The 14,930-nt window shown below is 44.8% G+C and overlaps 1 pseudogene; it reads left to right on the top strand.

Moving 5' to 3' along the window:
• Positions 1-8,648: 8,648 nt before the first annotated feature.
• LOC143649146 (uncharacterized) lies at positions 8,649-12,140 on the top strand (annotated as a pseudogene).
• The last annotated feature ends 2,790 nt before the right edge of the window (positions 12,141-14,930 follow it).

Raw genomic sequence — 14,930 nt, 5'->3', positions numbered from 1 at the left:
TATATTCTCATTAATGATAACCAAAGTGATTAACTTAAGAATTAATTGCCACCCTTGATCTTTTCTAAAAGTAATTTTTTTAAAAGGCCTTGAAAGCAAGAAGCTGAAATTAATGAAACCCAGAAGAGAAGGGGAGAGCAGCAGACACGGCCATGTTCCCTGCCATGAGACAGAGGAGCCAAGGATTGCCCACAGCCAGCCCCAGAGAGCCACTGCCTTTGGGTAGAAAGCATTACGTTGACAATGGCTTGATTTGGACTTTCTTTTAGCCTCAAAATCATAAGTAAACAAATAATTTCTTTTTGTCTAAGTCAGCCCACTTCATGCTATTTACTTAAGCAGCCTAGAAAACTAAAACCTGTTTTGGTGAGCCTAGTCAGTGTTGGAAGGGGGTGTAAATGCATTTAAGTTAATTTTAAAATATAAAAAGGAAACTTTATAAGCTCCTATTGGAAGTCAAAGGAGGCTACTTGAAAAGTTTGGAAATGGCTACCTTTGCTACAAATCAGATCTGGGGGGCTTTTAACTAGGACTTTGTCCTTTTCCTGCTACTGGTTCTGTGTCAGTTTTAGGGCAAATTAATTTCATGTTCTGTTCTATTGGGGGATCTGAGAAACCTAGAATGTCTCCAATCCACGTATTTATTTCTGTACCAGGAATTGCTTATTTTCACTAGCAAGAGCCATCCATAAAATACCTTTAGTCCCTTGTAGAAAGGAATTATGTCAAATACTATTACATTTTTGTTGCACTTATATATTAATTTATTCCACAAGTATTTCTTGAGCGCCTCCTCTGCTAGAGGCAAGATTCTGGGAAAGCCACTGCATAACTGCTTTGTATGAGTCTGGGTGCAGTACACCCTCCACTCACCCCTCCAGCCTTTCACATCCTTAAGGCCAGGACCAGCCTGGCCATGCTCACCTTTGTACCTTTAGCGCCAAGCAAAGTTTCAGGCACAGAAGAGACATTGAAGACATGCTTGCTTAAAGACGTAATTGAAAAATATTTGAAAAATTGGAAAATTGAAAAGATTCTTGCAACCCTTGCCTGCTTTCATCTCCCGTCACACTCCTTATTTATTTAGAGTCAGTACCATACATTTTATTTATTAGTTGTTTGCTCTGTGTGTTAGTATAGTCTCCTCAATAGACTATAAACCACTGAATCTACATCTATAGATAGTTCTCTCTCTATCCATGTATCTAATCACCTATCACTGTGCTAGTAGGTCATGCCATAAAAAGGGACTGATGGGGCGGGCAACAGTGACTCAGTGGCAGAGTTCTCACCTGCCATGCCGAAGGCCCGGGTTCAATTCCCGGTGCCTGCCCATGCAAAAAAGAAAAGGGGTGGGGAGAGGGACTGACAGCTTTGTAAATATCTGACTCACAATTGCTGATACTTTGATTAGACTCCGTAAATTAATAATTAATATTTTCTCTAGTATCAGTTTGTGCCTGCTTACGATAATTAGCACTTGGCACTCCCACCCCTGCATGTAAGGATCCAACATTGAGGCTTTGGTTCCTCAGCAGGCTGTCATGATGCTTGTCTTTATAGTAGCTCTAGAGGGCAAGGACCATATAACGCTCTTTTCCTGACCTAATGTGTGCTGAAGAAATGATTTCAGTTGCAGATTACAGTGACGAAGTTGCTTCCAGTTAGCCTTGCAGCAGGTGTCTGAGAAATAAGCTATTACAGCAACCAAATAGCTCACCCCTCTGCAGGGCAGGAGAGGCAAGCCGGTGGTCACTTCTGCAATTAAGAGATGTACTCAGCACCTACAGCCAGCCATCTAATAGATTTTCGCACTTCTGAGATTCTGGAAACTGTAGCTATTTAAGAGCTCCCCTGCAGATGATTGCTAAAGCTGTAGCAGACAAAAATATCCCATCAGTCACCACAGTGCACACGAGACATAATGAATTAAATTAGCACTGCTGTTTTGTACCAGCCTCTGCATCGCTGTGGCCTGGGACTAAAAGGAGACACAACCCAGTCTCAGTTCTTCCAGTGGACCATTCCAAGTGTGACTGTCCAGCCCTTGACTGACCTCTCTTTGCCTTTTTTTCCTCATTTCCATAAACGTACCCCCTCCTAGAGATAATATCCAGGTAAATTAGGAGAAAAACAAAGGATGACACCACCATCTCATTTTTCTCTGTATGAGAATGTTCTGGAGAGTAGTGAGTTGAACTGCTGACCAAAATGTTTAAGGAATTTTCAGTATTTTCGTTAAGCATATTCCCTCTCTCCCTGCAGGGACGGAACACTGACCAGCTGACCATGGGCATAGGTTGTCCATCTGAGATACTGTCACTGCATCAGGAGACACAGCTTTAAGTGAAGGACACTGTTTTACACAGCCCTGAGACCCTCCGATTAGGGGGGCAGTGGTTAGATGCAGGGTTGAGATTGACCTGGTTCCCGAGTGCAGAGAGGAAGGGGGTTGACCACAAGAGGTCAGCACCCACAGCATGCACGCATGCATGCATTCATTCAGTCACTCGTCCACATAACACATCTTTAGTGAGCACGGACTATATTGCAGGCACTGCCCCAAGCCTTAGGGAATTCAGCAATAGACACGAAATAGACAAAACCCTACCCTTGTGAAGATTAAAATCTAGTGCATGGGCGGGCAATGGTGGCACAGTGGCAGAGTTCTCACCTGCCATGCCGGAGACCTGGGTTCAATTCCTGGTGCCTGCTCATGCCGAAAAAAAAAAGATTTAGTGGAAAGAGACAGATGAAAACAAAATTACTAGGCATTTTAGTTTCCTAGGCTGCTCCCAGGAAATGGGTTGGCTTAAACAATGAGAATTTATTCACTCAGTTTTGAGGCTGAGAAAATGTCCAAATCAAGGTGATGCTTTCTTCCTGAATACTGGCTGCCTGCAATCCTTTGTCCTTGGCTCCTCTGTCACATGAAAAAGCACATGGCAGTGTCTACCAGTCTCTCCCTTCTCTTCCAGATGTTGTTGCTTTCAGCTTCTTGCTTCCATGCCTTCCCCCCACCCTCTCTGTATTCATTCTGTTTATAAAGGACTCCAGTAATCAGATTAAGGCCCATTGTGGCTAAGGTGGGGCTCACCTTAACTGAAGTAACCTCATTGAAAAGGTCCTACTTACAATGGACTCACACCCACAGGTGTGGGCTAGATTTAAGAACACATCTTTCTGGAGAACATACAGCTTCAAACCACCACACTAGATAATATGTCTAGTGGATAGATGGCACTGCATGCTAAAGAGAAAAATAAAACCAGGGGATCAAATGGTAAGCAAGAGGCAGTTGAGGTGAGGACATGGCATCCTGAGATGGCTTCCTTGTTTAGCACCATCTGAGGAAAGCATTGAAGGAGATGAGGAGCAGGGAGAGGAGCCTCGGATAGAGACGGGAGAGCAAAAGCCATCTCAGAAAACGTGAGGCATCAGACTCCAACCACAACTTGAGCTTGGGTTTTAATTGGAGTCCAAAGAGGAAGTGCCTATTGTAGCACACCGTGCTGCCCAGTTTCAGTGGCACAATGGCTCTGCAGAGAAGGTGGCTGCCTGTGCTTCCCCGAAGATCGATGGTCCTGACTTGCAGCTCCTGGCTCAGAACCTGCCTCAGGAGGCCCCAGGAAAGGTCCTTCTCTGTCCCTGTGAGTGACAAGCTGCTTTAATTGCTTCCCATTCACCCCATTGATGAGGTAGAGTTTCCACTCGGGTTATGAGGAAGGCGTATGACACCCAGCACTGGAGAGAGGAAATCGACAGCAGTTCATCAATCACATTTGCTCACAGCCCAGGAGAACACTGCAGCCACATGGGGCCGCATGGGGGGCTGCAATGAGGAACAGGCTGTGGGAGGCAGGCTTTGTAGTAACAAGAGCGTGTGGTGACTCCTGGTTCCCATGGGAGGATGTGATGGGTTTGCTTGAACAATTCCATGGTGTTTCTATCTTCTAAAGCTGCCGTACTGGACCATGCCAGAAATGGGTTGGCTTTTTCAATGAGGGGTTATTAGGTTACAAATGTACAGTTCTTAGACCATGAAAATGACCAAATTAAGGCATCAAGGGAAGATACCTTCTCTGGAGAAAAGCATTTGGGGTTCCATTGGACACGGAAAGGCACGTAGCAATGTCTGCTGGTCCTTCTCTTCCTTGGGAGAGAAGGCCTCTGGGCTTCTGTGGGTCCCTGCTTGTTTCTCCCTGGTGTCTCTCTCTGAGCTGTCTCCAAAATATCTCTGCCTTTTATCCTCATAAAGGACTCCAGCAAGGGGATTAAGACCCAACTTGAATGGGCAGGGTCACATCTCTATGGAAACAACCTAAGCAAAAAGTTCCACCTACAAAATAGGTCTGCCCCCAAAAGGATGGATTAAAAGGTCATAGGCTTTTCATACTAGCACATGAGGGCTGGCAGAGAAACTTGCCACTCAGGGATGAGTCGAAGCTGTGCTTGGTCACTTTAGTAAGGAGGGATGTTTCTCTGGAAAACCGTTTCCATGGGAGCAGAGAGCTCTCTCAACTTCACCCGATGTCCAGGGGCTCAGTGTTAATATTGGGTCTTAATTAGGGCTAACCCCACACCAACCCTGACCTGGACACCATCTCATGTCAACATGTGCTGTGTCAAAATGATGAATGGGACTTTTCATGTTGTTCCCAGACTTAGTGACTAAGTCCCAAGGCTGAGGACAAAGAGACTACAAGCATCACACACTTTAGAGAGGGACACCAACCCTTAGGGATCCCCACGCACAACACACACAGGCTTAGTAAGAGGCCACAGAACGGACCTGCCTCCACCCCTCTAGGGAAGGGACCACTGGTGTGAAGCAGCAGGTGGCGGGGGATCCACGGTGGGTGCAGTGCTTGCAGTGAAAAGTCATTCCTTCACCCACTCCCTGTGAGATCTTCTCATCTTTCTGGAGTCAAAAAAGGGGCTCTAAAAAAAATACTTATTTGGTATAAAATTTCTATTTTAACTAGTGCATTTCCTAATGTAACTTATGTAGACAGCTTAATTGAACACCATAAGTACATGGAACCTTGAGTAGGACATGAGATTTTGTTGGTTTGTCCAGAGTGATGCCTTGATAAATCCCAGAAGGATTTGAACAGTGAATAAAAAAGTATTTGCAAAGTCCCCTTGAGGGAATGGTGGGAAAGAGGGAAAATTCAACTTCCCCAAGTGAGAATTCTTGATATTCACAAGCAGTGGGGACAACCAAAGCAATAGGCTGAGCCCCCAATCTTGGGGTTTGTTCATATGAAACTTAACCCCACAAAGGATAGGCTAAGCCTACTTAAAATTAGGCCTAAGAGTCACCCCAAGAGAACCTCTTTTGTTGCTCAGATGTGGCCTCTCTCTCCAGCCAACACAACAAGCAAACTCACTGCCCTCCCCCTCTCTACATGGGACATGACTCCTAGGGGTGTGGACCTTCCTGGCAACGTGGACAGAAATTCTAGAATGAGTTGGGACTCAGCACCAAGGAATTGAGAGGACCTTCTCAAACGAAAGGGGGAAGAGAGAAATGAGACAAAACAAAGCATCAATGGCTGAGAGATTCCAAACAGAGTTGAGAGGTTATCTTGGAGGTTATTCTTATGCATTATATAGATACCCCTATTTTAGTTTATGGTGTATTGGAGTGGCTGGACGGAAGCACCTGAAACTGCTGACTGTGTTCCAGTAGTGTGTTAGTTAGATTCAGGTGTCAACTTGGCCAGGTGAGCATACCTAGTCTTGTTGCTGAGGACATAAGCCAATGGTGCGTGAACCTCATCTGTTGCCAATTACATCTGCAGTCAGCTAGGAGGCGTGTCTGCTGCAATGAGTGACGTCTGACTTAATTGGCTGGTGCTTAAATGGGAGATTGCAATGTAACACTGCTAAGCAGCTCGGCATTCCTCATCTCAGCACTAGCAGCTCAGCCCAGGCCTTTGGAGATGCAGAAAGAAGTCACCCTGGGGAAAGTTGTTGGAACCCAGGGGCCTGGAGAGAAGACCAGCAGAGACCATCTTGTGCCTTCCACGTAAGAAAGAACCTCAGTGGAAAGTTAGCTGCCTTTCCTCTGAAGAACCAACAAAATAAATCCCCTTTTATTAAAAGCCAATCTGTCTCTGGTGTGTTGCATTCCAGCAGCTAGCAAACCAGAACAGAGTTGGTACCGGAGAGTGGGGTGCTGCTGTGGTTTGCAAATGCCAGATATGTTTGAACAGTGTTTTGGATGGCTTAAGGGGAAGACTTTGGAGGAACTGTGAAGAGATTGATGACGAAGTCCTGGAGGGCTTGAAGAGACTGTTGGTGTAAATGGAACCACTGCCAATCTTGTCCAAGGAGGACACAAAAGGGAAAAATTGGAGATTGCAGAGTAAGAACCATGGAAGCTCGGGTCTGAAGCCAAGAAACCTCGGCCAGGAGAGTGGACCCACCCATACACATGGAGAGGGTGAGTTTACCCTGAAGGGCGAGGATGAGTCTCCCCTCTCATTGCAGTGGAAGAGTTGTGCAGCCTCGGGCCTTAGAAAAGGCGTAGCACGCTCCTTGGGGGACTGGGAGAGCCTGGCTGCCACCATGTGGAGGGGTTGAGCGTGTGCCCCAGAAATGGCAGAGAGCCCAGGGGTGGCCCTGATGCCTGGAGAGAGTGGAGCCCAGAGGTGGTCTCCTCGATGTTCCCCGAGGTTGATTTGGAAAGAGGCGGGCCACCGCATAGGCCCTCGGAAAGGGTGGAACTGCCACTTTTCTAAAGCCGAAGGATGAATGACTTTCAGACTTTGAAATCCCATGGCGCTTGCCATGCAGGTTTTACATCTGTGTTTCTTCCAATTTCTCCCTATGGAAATGAAAATCTGTATCCTGTGAATATCCTCCTTTGCTTATTGGCACCAGACTTGTTTTGAGATTCACAGGTCCACAGCAAGAGAATTTTTTACATCTGTTTAAGGTGATGCTTGAAGTTGCCAAGTTGACAAGGGGTGGACATGTGTTAGATTCAGTTGTCAACTTGGCCAGGTGAACATACCTAGTCTTGTTGCAGAGGTCATAAGCCAATGGTGCGTGAACCTCATCTGTTGCCAATTACATCTGCAGTCAGCTAGGAGGCGTGTCTGCTGCAATGAGTGACGTCTGACTTAATTGGCTGGTGCTTAAATGGGAGATTGCAATGTAGCACTGCTAAGCAGCTCGGCATTCCTCATCTCAGCACTAGCAGCTCAGCCCAGGCCTTTGGAGATGCAGAAAGAAGTCACCCTGGGGAAAGTTGTTGGAACCCAGGGGCCTGGAGAGAAGACCAGCAGAGACCATCTTGTGCCTTCCACGTAAGAAAGAACCTCAGTGGAAAGTTAGCTGCCTTTCCTCTGAAGAACCAACAAAATAAATCCCCTTTTATTAAAAGCCAATCCATCTCTGGTGTGTTGCATTCCAGCAGCTAGCAAACCAGAACAAGTAGCTATGTCTCTTGAAGATGATTGTATTATGATACAGCCTTTACAATAAGACAGTGTGATTGTGAGAACCTTATGTCTGATGCTCTTTTTACATATGATATGGAAAGATGAGTAAAAATATGGATACAAAATAAACAAATAATAAGGGGAACAAAGGTTAAAATAAATTGGGTAGATGAAAATACTAGTGGTCAATGAGAGGGAGGGGTAAGGGGTATGGGATGTACAAGCTTCTTCTTTTTTCTTTTTATTTCTTTTTCTGGAGTGATGCACATGTTCAAAAAATGATCATGGTGATGAATACACAACTATTGTGAGCCATTGATTGTATACCATGTATAGAATGTTTGTATGTTAAGAATATTTTTATATTCGTATGTTGTTTTGTCAAAAAATATATAAAGAAGAGGAAAAAAAGAACCAGAGTTCCCTCCCCTAAACTTTCGAACATGGAGTGAACGCCTCAAAAGATAACTGGCTTGACTAGAATGAGATACCTCTTCACAGCCACCAGGATGGCTATTGTTTTAAAAACAACAAGTGCTGGCAAGGATGCAGAGGAAGAGGACTCCTCATACATAGTTGGTGGGAATGTATAAGGGGGCAGCCACTGTGGAAAATAATTTAGTCGTTCCTCAAAAAGTTAAGCACAGAATTACCATACAACTCAGCAATTCCATTCCAAGGTATATACCCCAAAGAACTGAAAACAGGGACTCAGATATCTGCACACCAATGTTCATAGCAGCATTATCCACAAATGCCAAAAGATGGAAGCAACCCAAGTACCCATGAACAAATGAATGGATAAACAAAACGTGGTGTGTGTGTGTGTGTGTGTGTGTCCATACAATGGAATATTACTCAGCCATAAAAAGAAGTGAAGAGCTGGTCCATGCTACAACATAGAGCTAACTTAAGGACATCAATGTTGAGGAAATAAGCAAGACACAAAGGATAAATATTGCATGATTTCTCTTGTCTGAAATACTTAGAATAAGCAAATTCATGCAGACAGAAAGCAAGTAGTGCATATTGGGGTAGGAGAGAGGAAAGGTGGAGTTATTGCTAAATGAGTATGAGTTTTGGTTTAGGATGATGAAAACAGCCTGGAAATGGTGATAAGAAGTTACTCAATATTGTCAATGTACTTAATGGCAAAGAACTGCCCACTTAAAATGGTAAAGTGATTTTTATGACATGTATATCTTACTACAATTAAATGTAGTAAAATGGTATTGGGAGCTGAAAGCAGACCCGAGCAAGCGCCACCGCTCCACCTCTGGCCTACTTACCAGCTCACCCTGGGAGTCACCACTGGGGCCGGCCCCGCCCCTGCGCTCAGCACTGCCCACGCCAAGCCTGGCACCACAGGCAGGGGACCCCGGCAGAGACAAGAAGGTCATCACAACAAAGGTTTTGGGAACAGTAAAATGGTTCAATGTAAGAAATGGATGTGGCTTCGTCAGCAGTAATGACACTAAGGAAGCTGTGTTTGCGCGTGGTCTTTGTGTATGCCATGAGGAAGAATAACCCCAGGAAGCACCTTCGCAGTGTAGGAGACAGAGAGGCTGTGCAGTCTGGTGTTGAAGAAGAAGAGGGGGGCGAGGCAGCAAACTTCACAGGCCTGGTGGATCGATTTCCAGTGCAAGGCAACAGATATGCACAGACCATAACCATCACAGACATTATCTGCACGGTAGGGTCTCCACGCCCTTACCAGAAAAATTACCAGAGGGGTGAGAGTGGGGCAAAGAAGGAGGGATCAGGGGGTGCTCCTGAAGGCCAGGCCCTGCAACTCCCGCCCTACTGCAGACGACAAGTCCCCCCTCACTACATGTGGAGACCCCATGGTCTCCGTGTTCCAACCGTCCTGTGCAAGGAGAGCTGGTGGAGGTGCTGACAGCCAGGCTGCAGGAGAGCAAGGCAGACAGAGAGCCCAATTATGTGTGTGGGGGGGGGGGGGGTGGTTATAGTCCACGATTCCACAGGGGTCCTCCTGAAGAAAAAGAGGTTCTCTTGGGGGTGACTCTTAGGCCTAATTTTATCAACATGTCCCAGAAGAGAGCCAACCCTTGACATCTGCCCCGCAGGGACCCACAGCCCCTCAAAGTAGGGACAGAGATGGAGGGTGGAGGGGAAAGGCTAGCTGTGGGTGGGGGCAGGGAGGTAGGTGAGGCTTAAATCCAATTAGAGATGGAGGTTTTAACATGGATGGGATCTTGATTTACCTGAACAGAGTCAAGACTGTCCAGGAACTCTTTAAGAAATGTGTGCTATTTTGAAGCTGTTATGTACCCCAGAAAAGGCCATGTTCTTCTAATCCATTCTTGTGTGTGCAGACCTATTGTGGGTGGGATATTTTGATGAGGCTGCTTCCATCGAGATGTGGCCCACCCAATTCAAGGTGGTCTCCATCCTTTACTAGAGTCTTTCATGGACCTAAAAGACAGGAAGAGCCTGGAGCAATATCAGAGAGAGAAAGCCCCAGAGAAAGAGAACTGAGAGAGAAATACCCAGAGAGTTCACAGAAGGAGAAAAGCCCCGAAGGTGCTACGAGAGGACACACAGATGCTCACAGAAAGTCCCTGGAATCAGAAGCTGAAAGCAATGGAACCCGGGCGTGAAGGACCAGCAGACGCCAGCCATGTGCCTTCCCACTGACAGAGGTATCCCAGATGCTGACAGCCCTTCTTCAGAGTCCAGGTATCATCCCCTTGATGCATTCATCGGGACTTTTTCATGGCTGAGAACTGCAAATTTGTAATTTAATAAATCTTGATTGTAATAGGCCAACCCATTTCTGGTATATCGCATTCCAGCAGCTTTAGCAAACCAAAACAAAACGGGAAAGCAAGATTTGAACACGTGGTTTAAGGCAGCAATGGAAGAAACAAAAACATTTTATGTTTAGACCCTACTGAATTGAGGCCATTCAATAAATGATTATATTTGGAGTTCAACTGACTCTGCTCCCACTGAGTAAACAAAAGCCAAATCCATCCCTGGGCAGCGTTGTAGTTGAGCTAAAGTCCATGAAAGGCCCATAAATCTTCCAGACATCCTGAGCTGGTGAGAAGAAGAGGCGTCATATTATAAGATGCTCTTCCCTGATTGATCCACAGGCAGCAGCCCTGGCCTTTTCCTCTGTGTACAGGGAGCTTTGCTACTCGAGCATGGCCCTTGGGTAGCAGCATCTGTGTCACCATGACCCAGGAGCTTGTTAGACATGCAGACCCCAAGCTACTGACCCCGAATCCTCACTTTAATAAGACACCCTCTGTCATGGTCAGGTTCATGTGTCAACTTGGCCAAGTGGTGTAACTTGGCTTGGGCAAATGCTGGCTTGTCTGTTGCGATGAGGACATTTCATAGTATTAAATCATGATCATGTTAACTGTTTCCACAGCTGATTCCATTTGTAATCAGCCAAAGGGGCGTGTCTTCTGCAATGAGTGATGCTTAATCTAATCACTGAAAGCCTTATAAGGAGGATTCAGAAGAGACAGGCCTTTCCTGCTTCGGCTGGTGAGTCTCTCCTATGGAGTTCGTCCAGACCCTCCATCAGAATCGTCAGCTTCACAGCCTACTCTGCGGATTTTGGACTCTGCATTCCCATGGTCACGTGAGACACTTTTATAAATTTTATATTTACGAGTGTTCCCTGTGATTTCTGTTTCTCTAGAGAACCCTAACTAATACAACCCCCAACCCCCAGTGACTTGTGTGCAGGTTGCAGTTTGACACTGTGCATTCCATTGGACATAAGGACTTCTGTTTTCTGAAAACTTCTTTTCCAGCTTCTTGTTTACTCCTGTGCCCTTCCAGAGGCTGCCTTAATTTTGATGGAGGTGGGGTTCTTATCTTTGGCAAGATGTCCTGGCTTCTCTATAGGAAGAGAAAACAACTTTTATAGTTTTAGGGTGATTGTGTCCCATTATTTGGGTAGAAGAATTTAACCACACTTTTATAAATTTCTTTATTTGAAATAATTTTAGACTCACAGAGAAGTTGCAAAAATAGTAGAGCTCCCTTCTGCTCTATAACCAACTTCCCTAATTATCTCAGGAAGGAAATTACCGTCGGTGCAATGCTACTAACTGAAGAACTTTAGCGAAGAAGCCAACATCTCAATCAGTCCTTCCCCTCTAAGTCTCAAAACTGTGAAGACGTACAGGATATGCAGTGGCCTTATCCAAGGCCCAGGAGTAATGAGGCCACCAAAATAAGCTACTGGGGGGGCTAGAGAGAGGCATGGACCATGGCCAGCTCTGGGCCAAAGACAGATGATGAAAGGGGTAAGGCGGCAGGACAGTGGCTCTGAATTCATGATATGGAAAATGCTGGAATCAGTTGTTCTGCTCTTTTAAACCCTACTGTGTCTATGAACTGGGAATAGTGCAATACTGAAAAACTAACCTGAAAACTCACTGCCCACAAGTTCTCTTTACATATTGCTGTAGGGAGCACAGCCCTCCTGATCCCCAAATTGCAGCCCCGTCCCCATCCCGTCCTCCACTGGGAGGCCTTTCCCCTCGGCACCCCCCTGGAAGAGCCCACCACCACCTGTTCAGCCCTGCCCCCACCCGCAGCTCTAACACCTGTGCTGTGAAGCTGCCCTGCACCCCAGCATGTCAGCCAGGGGTTCAGCTCCATCTGCTTCCACCGCTCACTGTGGCCCAGAGCCAGTGACCTGAGTTCCCAGAGCTTTGGCTTCTTCATCCTTGGGATGAGAGAGCTAAAAGTACCATGCCAAAGACTCGCAAGAATTAAGCGTGTCAATCACAGAAGACCTTAGCGCACTGAAGGTCATGCAGCGAGTGCTCAGCACAAGACAGCCACGGCTGTTGATCATGTTGAACATTTTAATCACCAATGGTGTACTGAAGAACTGATTGCTTACCCGATGCAATACAGAAGGCAAGAGTCAACAAACTGTTCTTGGAGGTTGAGGACACCCAAATGGCAGTGTGAGATAGCACCAGGGAAGTGGGTTGTAGAAGACTGAGAAGCACAAGCACTAAATCCAATGCTCGCTTGCATTGATAGAAATGGGATGCTTCCTTTAAATGCCACTCATATAACCTCAGGTCAACCAATACACACTTCTCTATGGCTCCAGGGCATAATCTCCTTGCTGGTGAGACTCCTTGGCCTCCCAGGATGCTTGTATCCTCTGTTTTGCACCCAGAGGAAGCAAAGTCATTTTGATATCTCACGTGGGACAAAAATTAGGGAAGGGATGGTGTTAAGAATAATAATCACCATGGAACGACCCTACACAGTGAACCCTAAGCTAAATCATGGACTATGGTCAGAGTGCAATTATAAAAATGTGCTAGTATCAATTGTAACAAATGTTCCACACCAATGCAAGGTGCTCATATTAGGGTGGTGTGCCAGTTTGAATCTATGGTGGACCCCAGAAAAGCCATATCCTTTAATCCTTATTCAATATTGTTGGGTGGGAGCATTTTCATTGCTTCCATGGAGATGTGACCCACCCAATTGTGGGTGGTAACTTTGATTAGATGATTTCCATGGAGGTGTGTCTCCACCCACTGAAGGTGGAGTTGCTTATTGGAATCTTTTAAAAGAGGAAACATTTTAGAGAAAGTCCCTTTTGTAGAGCCACGAGAAAGCCAACAGACGCCACCATGTTTGCCATATGCCCTTCCAGCTGAGAGAGAAACCCTGAACTTCAGCGGCCTTCTTGAACCAAGGTATCTTTCTCTGGATGCCTTTGATTGGACATTTCTATAGACTTGCTTTAATTGGGATATTATCTTGGCCTTAGAACTGTAAAAGCAATTTATTAAATTCCCCTTTTAAAAGCCATTCTGTTTCTGGTATATTGCATTCTAGCAGCTAGCAAACTAGAACAGGCGGTATATAGGATCCCTGTATATTATGCATGATTGTTCTGTAAACCCACTTCTCTAATTAAGGAAAAACAATTTTAAATAATGAAAATAAAATGCCAAGAAAAGCTCTCGCCGCCACCACTCCAAAAAATAAAATAAAAATTTAAGAAAGAAACGATGGAGGAGAAAGAAGGAAAACAATCCTGTTATCTTCCTTAGAAAGATATCAGGAAAGAAACAAGGAAGAAAAAAGGGAAGTTTGGGGCATTAGTACTTTTGCCTGCCGAATATTTTTAAAGAGGATTTGGCTGTAGAAAAGGCCTCAAAATACATAAAAGAGAAAACAGTTGAATTTACAATGATCATGAAGTTGATCAGTAGGAAACCCTTTCTCGTTCCTTACCTTTTAGTGCCACCATGTGGCTCTTTGGTTCTTAATAAATAAATGAATTTTAATAAATGAATTTTTGTCCTCAATAAGTGATTCAATTTATATGCTCAGCACTCTATTTCTTGTCATTTTTATACTCCTTCTGGAGGCACCTGAAATTAGTCTTTTCTGAACTTTAAACACCTTCTTTAGAGTACAGAACTTTTTTGTAATTAAACTTTTTATTTTGAAGTAATTTCAAACTTGCAGGACAGTTGCAAAGATAATACAAAACCCATACAGAAAATTCCAACATATCCTCTCATACCCAGATTCATAGATACACCAATTTTATCATTTGCCACATTTGCCATATCACTGTGTCTATCCATCCATCTATCTATGGAATCCGTCATCTTCTGTCTATCTACCCATCACATCCATTCATTTATCTACCTATTTTCTGAACACTTGAGTGTAGGGTGTATATCACATGCTCCTTGAACATTTAGTACTGCCATATATATTTTCTAAGAACGAGGATATTCACTTATGCAACCACCTTAAGTGCAATTATCAAGTTCAAGGAATTTAACATTGATACAAAGCTTACAATCTATAGTCTAATTTTTCCTATATCCCAATAATTTCCTTTTGGGTCTTTTCTCTTTCATTATTACATCCAGTCCAGGATCATGTATTGCATTTAATTATTATTGTCTCTATAGGACTTTTTAAAGAGGTGCCTATTTAACTTGGGGACAGAGCTGTCAGATGGATTTAACAAAAATGTTAGATATATGAGACAAAAATTTGTCAACCTACAATATGTTTATGTATGGCATTTTCATAATTTGCTTCTCAGGTGAAAAGCGCAAACATTAAAGAATGTCAAATCACAAGCCAGACACCTGGCATTCAGGGCAGAGAGGTTATCAGTGAGCATCAAAGTCTTTTCTTTGTTTTCTTTATCTAATGGCCAGATAACCCCAGAGTTCCAGGGACAACCACAACCACCTCCCCCCAACCAAGCAACAATAGCAGTTCTGTTCTGTCCAACTGCTTGGTTGGTCCAGCAGCCTGGAACAGTCCAGGAGGGTGCAGAAGGTTGGAGGACGCTGCCCTCTGGAGGCAGCACTGAGGAATGGCCACAGACATGCGTACGTGAAGAGGCTGACACAAACAAAGCGAACGGAAATGTGGACAGGGAAAAATGACAAAATCAGGAAAGCATAAGTAGGAGGGAAG

The sequence above is a fragment of the Tamandua tetradactyla genome, chromosome 11 (genome assembly GCF_023851605.1).
Source record: "Tamandua tetradactyla isolate mTamTet1 chromosome 11, mTamTet1.pri, whole genome shotgun sequence".
Taxonomy (NCBI): domain Eukaryota; kingdom Metazoa; phylum Chordata; class Mammalia; order Pilosa; family Myrmecophagidae; genus Tamandua; species Tamandua tetradactyla.
This window is presented reverse-complemented; position numbering and strand designations above follow the sequence as displayed.